This window comes from Megascapheus bottae, chromosome 5 (genome assembly GCF_031878675.1).
Source record: "Megascapheus bottae isolate mThoBot1 chromosome 5, mThoBot2.hap1, whole genome shotgun sequence".
Lineage (NCBI taxonomy): Eukaryota > Metazoa > Chordata > Mammalia > Rodentia > Geomyidae > Megascapheus > Megascapheus bottae.
Genome location: NC_143513.1, coordinates 21593249 through 21602539, shown reverse-complemented (window position 1 = coordinate 21602539; position 9291 = coordinate 21593249). Strand labels below are relative to the sequence as shown.

At 39.3% G+C, this 9291-nt stretch overlaps 1 pseudogene; it reads left to right on the top strand.

The window, feature by feature from the left end:
• Window positions 1–7844: 7844 nt before the first annotated feature.
• LOC150063095 (periphilin-1 pseudogene) lies at window positions 7845–8670 on the top strand (annotated as a pseudogene).
• Window positions 8671–9291: the final 621 nt, after the last annotated feature.

The following is a 9291-nucleotide window of genomic DNA, read 5'->3' as shown; positions in this document are numbered from 1 at the left end:
AATTTAATAACATTGATTTTTACATCATATTTCAAATGATATGTTTAACAATGTGGCTCATGCTGTAGGATGATAGCCTTGAGCTGAAGAGCTCAGGGACAATACCCAGGCCCAGACTTCAAGTCCCATGACTGACCAATAAATATAAAAGAAAGTTTTAATCATAAAACAAAAATTATTTTTTAAATTATTATTTTTAAAATAACTAAAGCAAGGGCTAGGGGCATAACTCAAGATGTAGTGCACCTACCTAACAAGAATGAGACCCTGAGTTCACACACACACACACACACACACACACTTTAATTTATTTGAAAATTAAAATATGGCAGGTGCTCCTGGCTCATGCCTGTAATCCTAGTTCAGGAGGCTGAGATCTGAGGATTGTGGTTCAAAGCCAGCACAGACAGGAAAGCCCATAATAGAGCTGGGGCTGAACTAATAGATTGTTAGCCTTGAGCCAAAAAAGCAAGGACAGTGCCTAAACCCTGAGTTTAAGCCCAAGGACTGACACACACAAAAATTAAAATATAAATAAGTAATGGAATAGTGTATTGTTCATAAGGGGTTATATTAAGCTTATAAATTCCAGATCCCAGTATTTCTGACTAGAACATTTACAATCGACCATGATGGAGATAATATTGTCAAGGTTTGTGCTTGCTGATGCCATTCTAAGACCCTATCCAGTCTTGACTCCAGTCTTCAAAGCATTCCTTTTTACATCCTCAATCAACGGAGATCCCCAAGCTTAACTTGCAAGCAAGCAGAAGTCGAAGGAAAATGTGAAGAAACTTGTGAATAATGAATCTCTTGCCAGGAAAATGTTTCTGATCTCTAAGGAAGGGTATTGGAACAGATAGGAAATGGCAGGGTGATTTTCTCCGATACTGTTTTCAGAGTTATTTTGACAGTGAGGCTGATTTTGCAGCATGCTAAAATCTGCTCAAGTAGCAAGGACATGACTGCAAAGAAAGGGAAGGAAGTTGTTCCAAGGAACTCACTTCTCATCTCACTATTTTCAGAAGTTTTCTCTGCACTTCCATCCTAAAGACAATCCTATACAAAAGACAAACCTTTTCCAGATGTCTTAGCTAATTTACTTCCCAATCCCTATAGACACTTTTTTGAACAGCAACTTCACAATTTTAATAAATTTTATTTTTCTAGCAGCATATATGCATATGACACGTCAGGCACAGCCCTCCTAATGAGTAACTGTCAGCTAGCATTTTACCATTTAAAAAGCATGTATGCTGTTTACAGAGATTGAGACCAGGAGAATTATCATTCAAAGCCAGCCAAGGCAGGAAAGTTCCCGAGACTTGAGCTCCAATTAACCAGCAAAATGCAGAGTTGAACACATAAGCTTCAGCCTGAATTCAAGCCCCAGCACAAAAATAAACATGATTGTATAACCCATTTAATCCTGGAAATCTGCAGTTGTTACTATGGTTATTATGCTGATTTCTATACATTTCCAAGTCTGAAGCTCAAGCTCTTTGCCTTCATCCAAGAAATAAGCTGTGGAGCTGGAATTTTTAAATACAAGTCATAAACTCCAAGTTATCTTGACCTTCTCCATTTGGATGACAGTGGACTAGAAAAAGATAAGCATCTTTGAATAAATTTTCTCTGCCTTTTGGGGTTGGAGAATAGCAATATGCCATTTTTGTGTGTTCTTAAAAAGCCTGTGTTGGAAGAAGCTAAAACACTGTTATGTTTATGGGCATATATCTTATTTGTAACAGTTTGCAATGTTTAGGAAAGGAGGAAGATGCATTCTTTGCCATGAAAATAAACCAATACCAGCAGGCAACAAGGCAGCACCAACCCTGACCACTCCATGCATTGTTGCTGGCATTGATAAAAGCTGGAGACTGAAAGTAGTATGATCAGGACTTGAGCAGATTGTGTTTGGAATTCGAGCCAACCCTCTAGCAGGAGCCATGGGCCCTTTCTTCCTCTCACTTTCTCCTTTTCCCCCTCAGGGACTGCAGAGGTTGACAAGAATCAGTCTCAGCAGCCAAATGTTGGTTTGTAACATCAACACAGACCAGTTCTATTGTACGCATGAGAGAGTTGGTGTCAAGAGATTGTCCCAGGTCTACAGGGTGCTGAGATCTTCCCATGACACCACACAGTTCCTCCAGATGTTTTGTTTCTTACTGCAGCTAAATTGGAAGAAAAATCAGAATCTCTGTAGCTCCTTTCCTTTTGTATTAAATCCCAGACTTCTGTTCCAACAGAGAATGGCTTTTCACTAAGACTGGTTGTCCTTTTCTTTTGTGGGAATTGGTACTGGGGCTTTAACCTGAGACTTAGCTTTGTAATGCAAGCCTAGTGTTCCACCATTGAGCCACAGCTCCACTTCCAGCTACTTTTGCTGGACTAGATAGAAGAGTCTCACAGACTTTCCTGCCTGCAGTGGCTTTAAAGAATGATTGCCTTTCAACAGCAAACCTATCTGTTGATGGTCAGAGACCTTACCATTTGCCCAGTGACTTGTCAGCTTTTGCAAAAGCACATGTCACTGAGGGCTCACATGACATGAATACAATGTGCCTTATAACAGGCCATATTTCCACCAGTCCTGATGTGTAGGAATCCATGTTTAAAACCTGGACCATCATCAAGGCATCATGAGGGCATAGAACTTGATGAAGATTCATCAGAATAATAGGCTGGCATTTGGAAGAGGGCAGTGATTATTTGATTTCAATTTCATGCCATCTGTCTCCAGATTTCTTTCACTACCAGGCTAGCCACTGGCTTTGGAGAACTGTCAGAATGCCAGAATTCTGGATTGATCTGTATAGAGTTTACAGGTACAGGTACTCTGAACCATAGCTAGTTTTCAGCTATAGGTGACCTGAAAATCTTAAGAAAATATGTTAAGCCTCAGTTTCCATTCTCCATCAGGATCTCATCTCATCAACATGAACCTATCCCAGAAAGTAAAACTGTGAAAAGTACTTTTTTGGGCTAGTGAGTCATGTTATTTTTTGCCAGTCCTAGGCTTGAGCTCAGGGCCTGAGCACTATTCTTGGACTTTCTCAATGCAAAAGCTCCTCCACTTGAGCCTCAGCACCACTTCTGGCTTTTTTCTATGTATGTGGTACCGAGGAATTGAAGCCGGGACTTCGTGCATGCTAAGAAGCACTCTACCCTAGGCCAAACTCCTGGCCCCAAGTCATGTTATTTTTAATGGGGGCTTATTTTACACAGGCTCTCTTGAATGATTATTTTCTTTGCTCTCATGTAATTTGAATTAATTGATACAATAAAGATCTGGAAGTCCTAAAATGTTGGTTCAATTCCCAAATCTGACACAAAGAGCTAAACAATCTGCGAGAAAACATATAAAAGAAACCAACAACCATTTTCCTATTGGCGAAACAAGAGTTGGAGATACCGCTGGGACTCTGGGAGGCACTTAAAAAATTGTATTTTAAATACTAATGATTCACCAGTTGGCATTCCAGACGGTGTCTCTTGACATCAAGCAGGTTGCTAACAAAAGATGATAGTAGATTAACTTTTAAATGTGGATCTCAAAAGTGTAAGTTTTCAAAACCATTGACCAGAGAAGCAGAATATTGGATTTGGAAGCAACTTCAGGCAGGAATCATGACATGTTCTCAATAGGGAATCTGAGACTCAGGAAAGGTAGGGACCCATCAAGGCCAAAGTCAAGATTAGGACAGAGCCAGGACCATGTGCTGTTTTGTCTTTGATTAATTTCACAGTTTCCTAGAAAGCAAGGAGGTTTGTCTTCTAGCATGATCCCTGGGGAAGATATAGGCTTTTCACATCATCAATGGGTGATTTGGGACACCAGGGAAGGGTGATTTTTGATATGTATTTTTATATATAGCTGCTTCCCAACAGTTACCAATCTAATTTTTTGATGACAGGATTGCTGAGTCTCCTATCAGCCCCTGAAGTCTTAGAAGGCATATAAATAAACAAAGCCTGACAACTCTGATCCCATGTTGTGACCTGTTCACCTCCTCTGCCACTTCCAACTTGACTTCTCCCTGCACAGCCTCCATGTTATTCAAGTCAGCAGGACTTCCAGAAATCAGGCAGCACATGCTGAGGCTGCCAGAGTCATATTTGCAGGGAGGGAATCCAGCTTCTTTAACTTCCAGATTGTGCCAGGCATGGAAGGGACTCTGTTGTTATTTTCAGGTTGTTCTTAGTCTTGAACTTTCCTTCCAATGCTTCTCTTTCACCCTCTTAACGACTTCATGCTCTGGAAGCACATGATATTTCATGGGGCTTGAACTCAGAGCCTGGGCTCTATCCCTGAGCTCAGTGGCTCAAGGCTCATGCTTTACCACTTTGAGCCATACTTCCCGTTTTCTGTTGGTTAATTGAAGATAAGTCTCATGGACTTTCTTATCCTGGCTGACTTTGAATCATGATTCTCAGATCTCAGCCTCTTGAGTAGCTAGGATTACAAGCATGAGCCACCAGCACCCAGCTCAGATGGTTCCTCTTAGAGACACTGAGATTTTTGACTTCATTAGGAATGTTCTGATCTAACGGTCAGCTTTACCAAGAGCATAGTCAACATCGTGGAAAAATAAATAAGTATATAAAGTTAAATAAATAAGTAAATAAACAGTTTATTATAAATGATAATAGCAGTTCTACTTTAATTCATTTAATATCTGTACACAGATGATAACAACAGCGCTTTTTCTTAATAGCTACAAAATGAAAACAATTCAAATAATTTTCCACAAACTGATGCCTGGATAAGCACTATGTGGTGTATCTATACAATGTACTATTTCTTGGCAATGGAAACAAAATATTGATGCAGATTAAATGTAGACAAATCTCAAAAACTGTTATGCTAGTGTCAAAAAGGCAAGACAAAACAGACCACATAGTATATGACTCTATTTCTAGAAAATGACCCCAAAAGGTAAGTGTATAAAGACAGCAAACAGATTAATAATCACCCAAGAAACAGGAATAAGGAATAATGGGAAAATAATGTAAACTTTTGTGTGTATGTGTGTGTGTGTGTGTGTGTGTGTGTGTGAGAGAGAGAGAGGGGGGGGACAGAGACAGAGACAGAGAGACAGAGAGACAGAGAGAGACAGAGAGAGAGAGACAGAGAGAGAGGTAAAATTGTTCTTAATTAGGATTCAGGGAGGATTGCCTCAGTTTACCAAAGGCCTCGAGTTGCATGCCTCAAAAGAGTGAATTTTGATGATAGCCTATGTAAACAAATGATCAGGTGACATGTGCCTTGGCTGCAAGTGTGGAGGACATCTCTGGAGTGCTTGGTGACTGGACTGACTCAGTCTTCCCATTCTTCTCACCCAGATCACCCTTCCTAAGGAACCAGTGATCTCCAAGTCATGGCAGGGACCCTTGCCATAATGCAGTAATTTATAAAGCAGACTGCCTGACAAAGCCTTAGTTCAGGGACAAATGCATTCAAAGTAAAAAGCCTATGGCAGGAACAGCAATTAGATCTGCAATTAAAACATTTAAAAGCTTACAGCTGACAAAAAGTTAAAGTAAATGTTGATACGGTTATAAAGTCTTCAAAGATACAGCCTTGCAAACAGGCCTTGCGTTGTTGGCTGGATTGAATTTATTTTTGCACTATTATTGTCAGAAAAAATATTCCTTCCCCCCCCCCTGAAAACTTTTCAAACCAGCACCGGGAACCTTAGCAGGGGAGACTGGAAAGAAGTCTGAATAATGTATTCAAGATAATTTCAAAAAAATCACTCTTTAATGAGTACCATATTCCCTCCAATTTTCCCTTATATATGATTCACCATTTTGCAAATACTGATGTATAAAGAATGCATTGAATGTGGCAAAAGTTGAAGATAGCCCCTGTGGATAAGACCTAATGGACACAATCCTGAAATAATACATAGAGCTCAACCCCCAGACATGTGTCTTCAATTTAAAATAATTCAGCAATCATGTTCAACCAGAACCTGATTACACAAAATGGGACTTTTCAACTCCCAGACTTGGATCAAATTTTGAGGCCAAAAAAAGGGGTTGGGGGGAGAATATGTACCATGTTTATATATTCCAGATACTGTGATTAAATGATACACACACACACACACTTAAAAAAAAATCTGTTCCTTTGAGCTTATCACGGCACCTAGTATCATTTCCCCACTATAAATATTTAGCTTGGTTTTGAATTTGCAAGAAAGTCCTGGCTGGGATACCATGGGAAGAAAGTGGAAAAGAAATTCTGTTAGAATATTATAGTTTTCAAAGATGTGAACGAAAGTCTCATTCTCCACTTTCCCAGAGGCCCAGAGGGGAAAAAGAATAGCAGTCGGCGTCAGTTCCCTTTAGGGTGGCAGAGGGTGGCTTGACTCAAAGGCCCAGCACATTGTGTTCACTGGGTCTGGAGGATTCATCTGCTTTGATCTTTTATTTTGTCACTGGCAGTGTCTTCTTCTTTCTTATGGTTATACAGTCTCCTTTTTCAGAAACAAGTATAGCCTATCTTAGGACTTCTAAGGTAATAAGCGGTCCTCAAATCATTCTCTTTGATAAGCTTGCCCAGTAGTTGAGTTGCTGTTATGTTAGGCACTTACTTCTTGAAATCTCTTGGATCTGAATAAACCATGGATAGAAAATATTTGGTGGATCTCAAGCAATGGTCTCTCAAGATGGATTGCTAGACAAAATATAAAGCCCTCAGTCCATATGAATTTCAGGTACAACTCTAGGCATGTCATGTCATTGGGAGAAGGATATAGTTTGTCATCTACAACTTTAGATGGCCCAAATTTAGGCAGCATATTTTCAAGAAAACTAACAAGAGATGCTGGTGGGGATGTGGCCAAAAGGGAATGCTACTACACTGATGGTAGGAATATAAACTTATTCAACCACTCTGAAAAGCAGTATGGAGGTTTCTCAAAAGACTAAACATAGAGATCTCCTATGACCTAGCAATCTCATTTGAACACAAACCTGGCCATACTAAAGGTACCAGCATAGCCATGTTCACTGAAGCATTGATTACCATAGCCAAAATATGGAATCAGCTCAGGTCCCCCTTAGTGGACAAACAGATCAAGAAAATGTGGTCTACATACACAATTCATAAGGAAATGGAAAGACTTGGAAAAAATTGTACTAAGTGAAGTAAGGCAGACCCAAAGATTGCATGCAACCCAAAGATTGCATGTTTTCCCTCATTTATAGCCCTTAGACTGTGTCCATAAACCTATAAGGAAACACAATGGATGGTAAAAGACAAAACAGTTACACTTGGATATAAGTTAAACAGACTTTAAATATTCACACAAGAGACCCAAGGAGGATATTCTTAGGAGAGGATCACAAAGGTTCAATAGCTATGTGCATATGATCATATTAAATTGCTGAGCAGAGACTAAGATCTGAGGACTCTGGCTCAAAGCCAGCCTGGGCAGGAAAGTCTGTGGGACTCTTATCTCCTGAAAACCAGAAGTGGTGCTATAGCTCAAAATGATAGAGTGCTTGAGTAGAAGAGCTCAGGGACAGTGCTCAGGCCCTGAGTTCAAGCCCCATGACTGACCAAAAAAAAAAAGTTTACCTAAATGGACTCCAAGAAGCAGAAACAAGTGGTGTTTTGTTATTTTACTCTTTGGTTTTATTTTTTCTGCTTTGTTGCTGAATTTTACTTCTTACATGCAAGTTTATTTGTTTTGAGGAGGGGAAAGGGAAAGACATATATAGTGAAACAAAGGGTGAAGAAATGAAGTCATACCATCTTGAAGATAAACTATACAAAACGCGGTTGGGAGGAAAAAACTGGGATAAAATGAGAAAAGAAGTGACACTTAAAAAAGAAATGCATTGTTGACGGTCAGCCTTACCCTCGCCCACAGCAGAGGAGCCAACCAACCACGAGCCGCAATCTCTTGGAACGAGACACAAGAGATGGCTTTAGAAGGAAAAGTTTCTACTCTTCCCATTATTCACGGGACCGTTCTCCCCATAAAAGGGAGCCTCCATTTTTCAGAGAATCATCCGGTGGTCGAAAGGACTCTCCACACAGCAGGTCTGGCTCCAGTATCAGCAGCAGGAGCTACTCTCCAGAAGGGAGCAAGTTATATTCATTCTACCAGTCTCAGCACAGAAGTAAAGAGAGATCTGCTCAGTCTTTGAAAACATCACGAGATACTTCACCTTCAAGCTCTTCAGCAGTTCCTTCATCAAAGGTATTAAACCCACTAGGTTAACCAAAAAGGAACTGGCTGAGGCTGCAAGCAAGTGGGCTGCGGAAAAGTTAGAGAAGTCCGATGAGAGTAACTTGCCTGAAATTTCTGAGTTTGAGACTATACCTGCTGCATCATTATTAATTGACCAGCTGGAAGAACCTGAGTCGAACACAACAGATGGGACAGAATTATTTGAAGACAGTCAGTTAGACGGTCACTCTAAAGCAATAGCATCAAAAACCAAAGAGATTGAGCAGCTTTACTGGCAAGACTGTGACACTTTCGAGATGTTGGTGAAAGTGCTGATTGAAAAAGATCCATCATTAGAACAGTCTATATAGTTTGCACTGAGGCAGAATTTACATGAAATGGAGAGCGATGTGTTGAAGAACTAAAGAATTTCATTGCAGAATATGATAATTCTGCTCAAGATTTTGGAGAGCCTTTTTAAAAGAATTAGTGTTCTGGCAAAATAAAGAAAGAAATGTTTTTAGATGTAACCACCCTCCCTCCTCCACCTCCACCTCTGGTTTTGCTAACATATTTCAGTTTAGACATAAGCATTTAAAGCTGCGTATAGCATGGCATTAGCAGCATTTTGCTAGAGTTGTCAGGGTTAAATAGCTTATTTGGTGTTTGTTCTTTAAAGCCTTTTTTAAAGTTTAATTTAGGATAGATATATACAGATGTGTTCTAGACAGTGTATTTTGCTAAATGTTATTTGTAGATTGTCTATTGATTTTAAGTAATGCCCAGCCGATGTGACAAAACATTTATTGTCTTACCATAAAGCCTTGATGATCAATAGAGGAAAAACAGATATTGTAAAGCTTTTTGTGAACTTAAAAAAATACAAAATAAAGCAACCAAGTTAAAAAAAAAAGAAATGCACTCATTATCTGACTTACATAACTGTAACCTCTCTGAACATCACCTTTATAAAACAACAAAGTTAAGCAGCATAAGAATACTATGTATAAAGTTTTTGTTTCAATATCTTCTTTAAAAATAAACAGATATTAATTTATTAATAATAAATAAATTAATAACATTAATTATTAGTTTTTCTTCT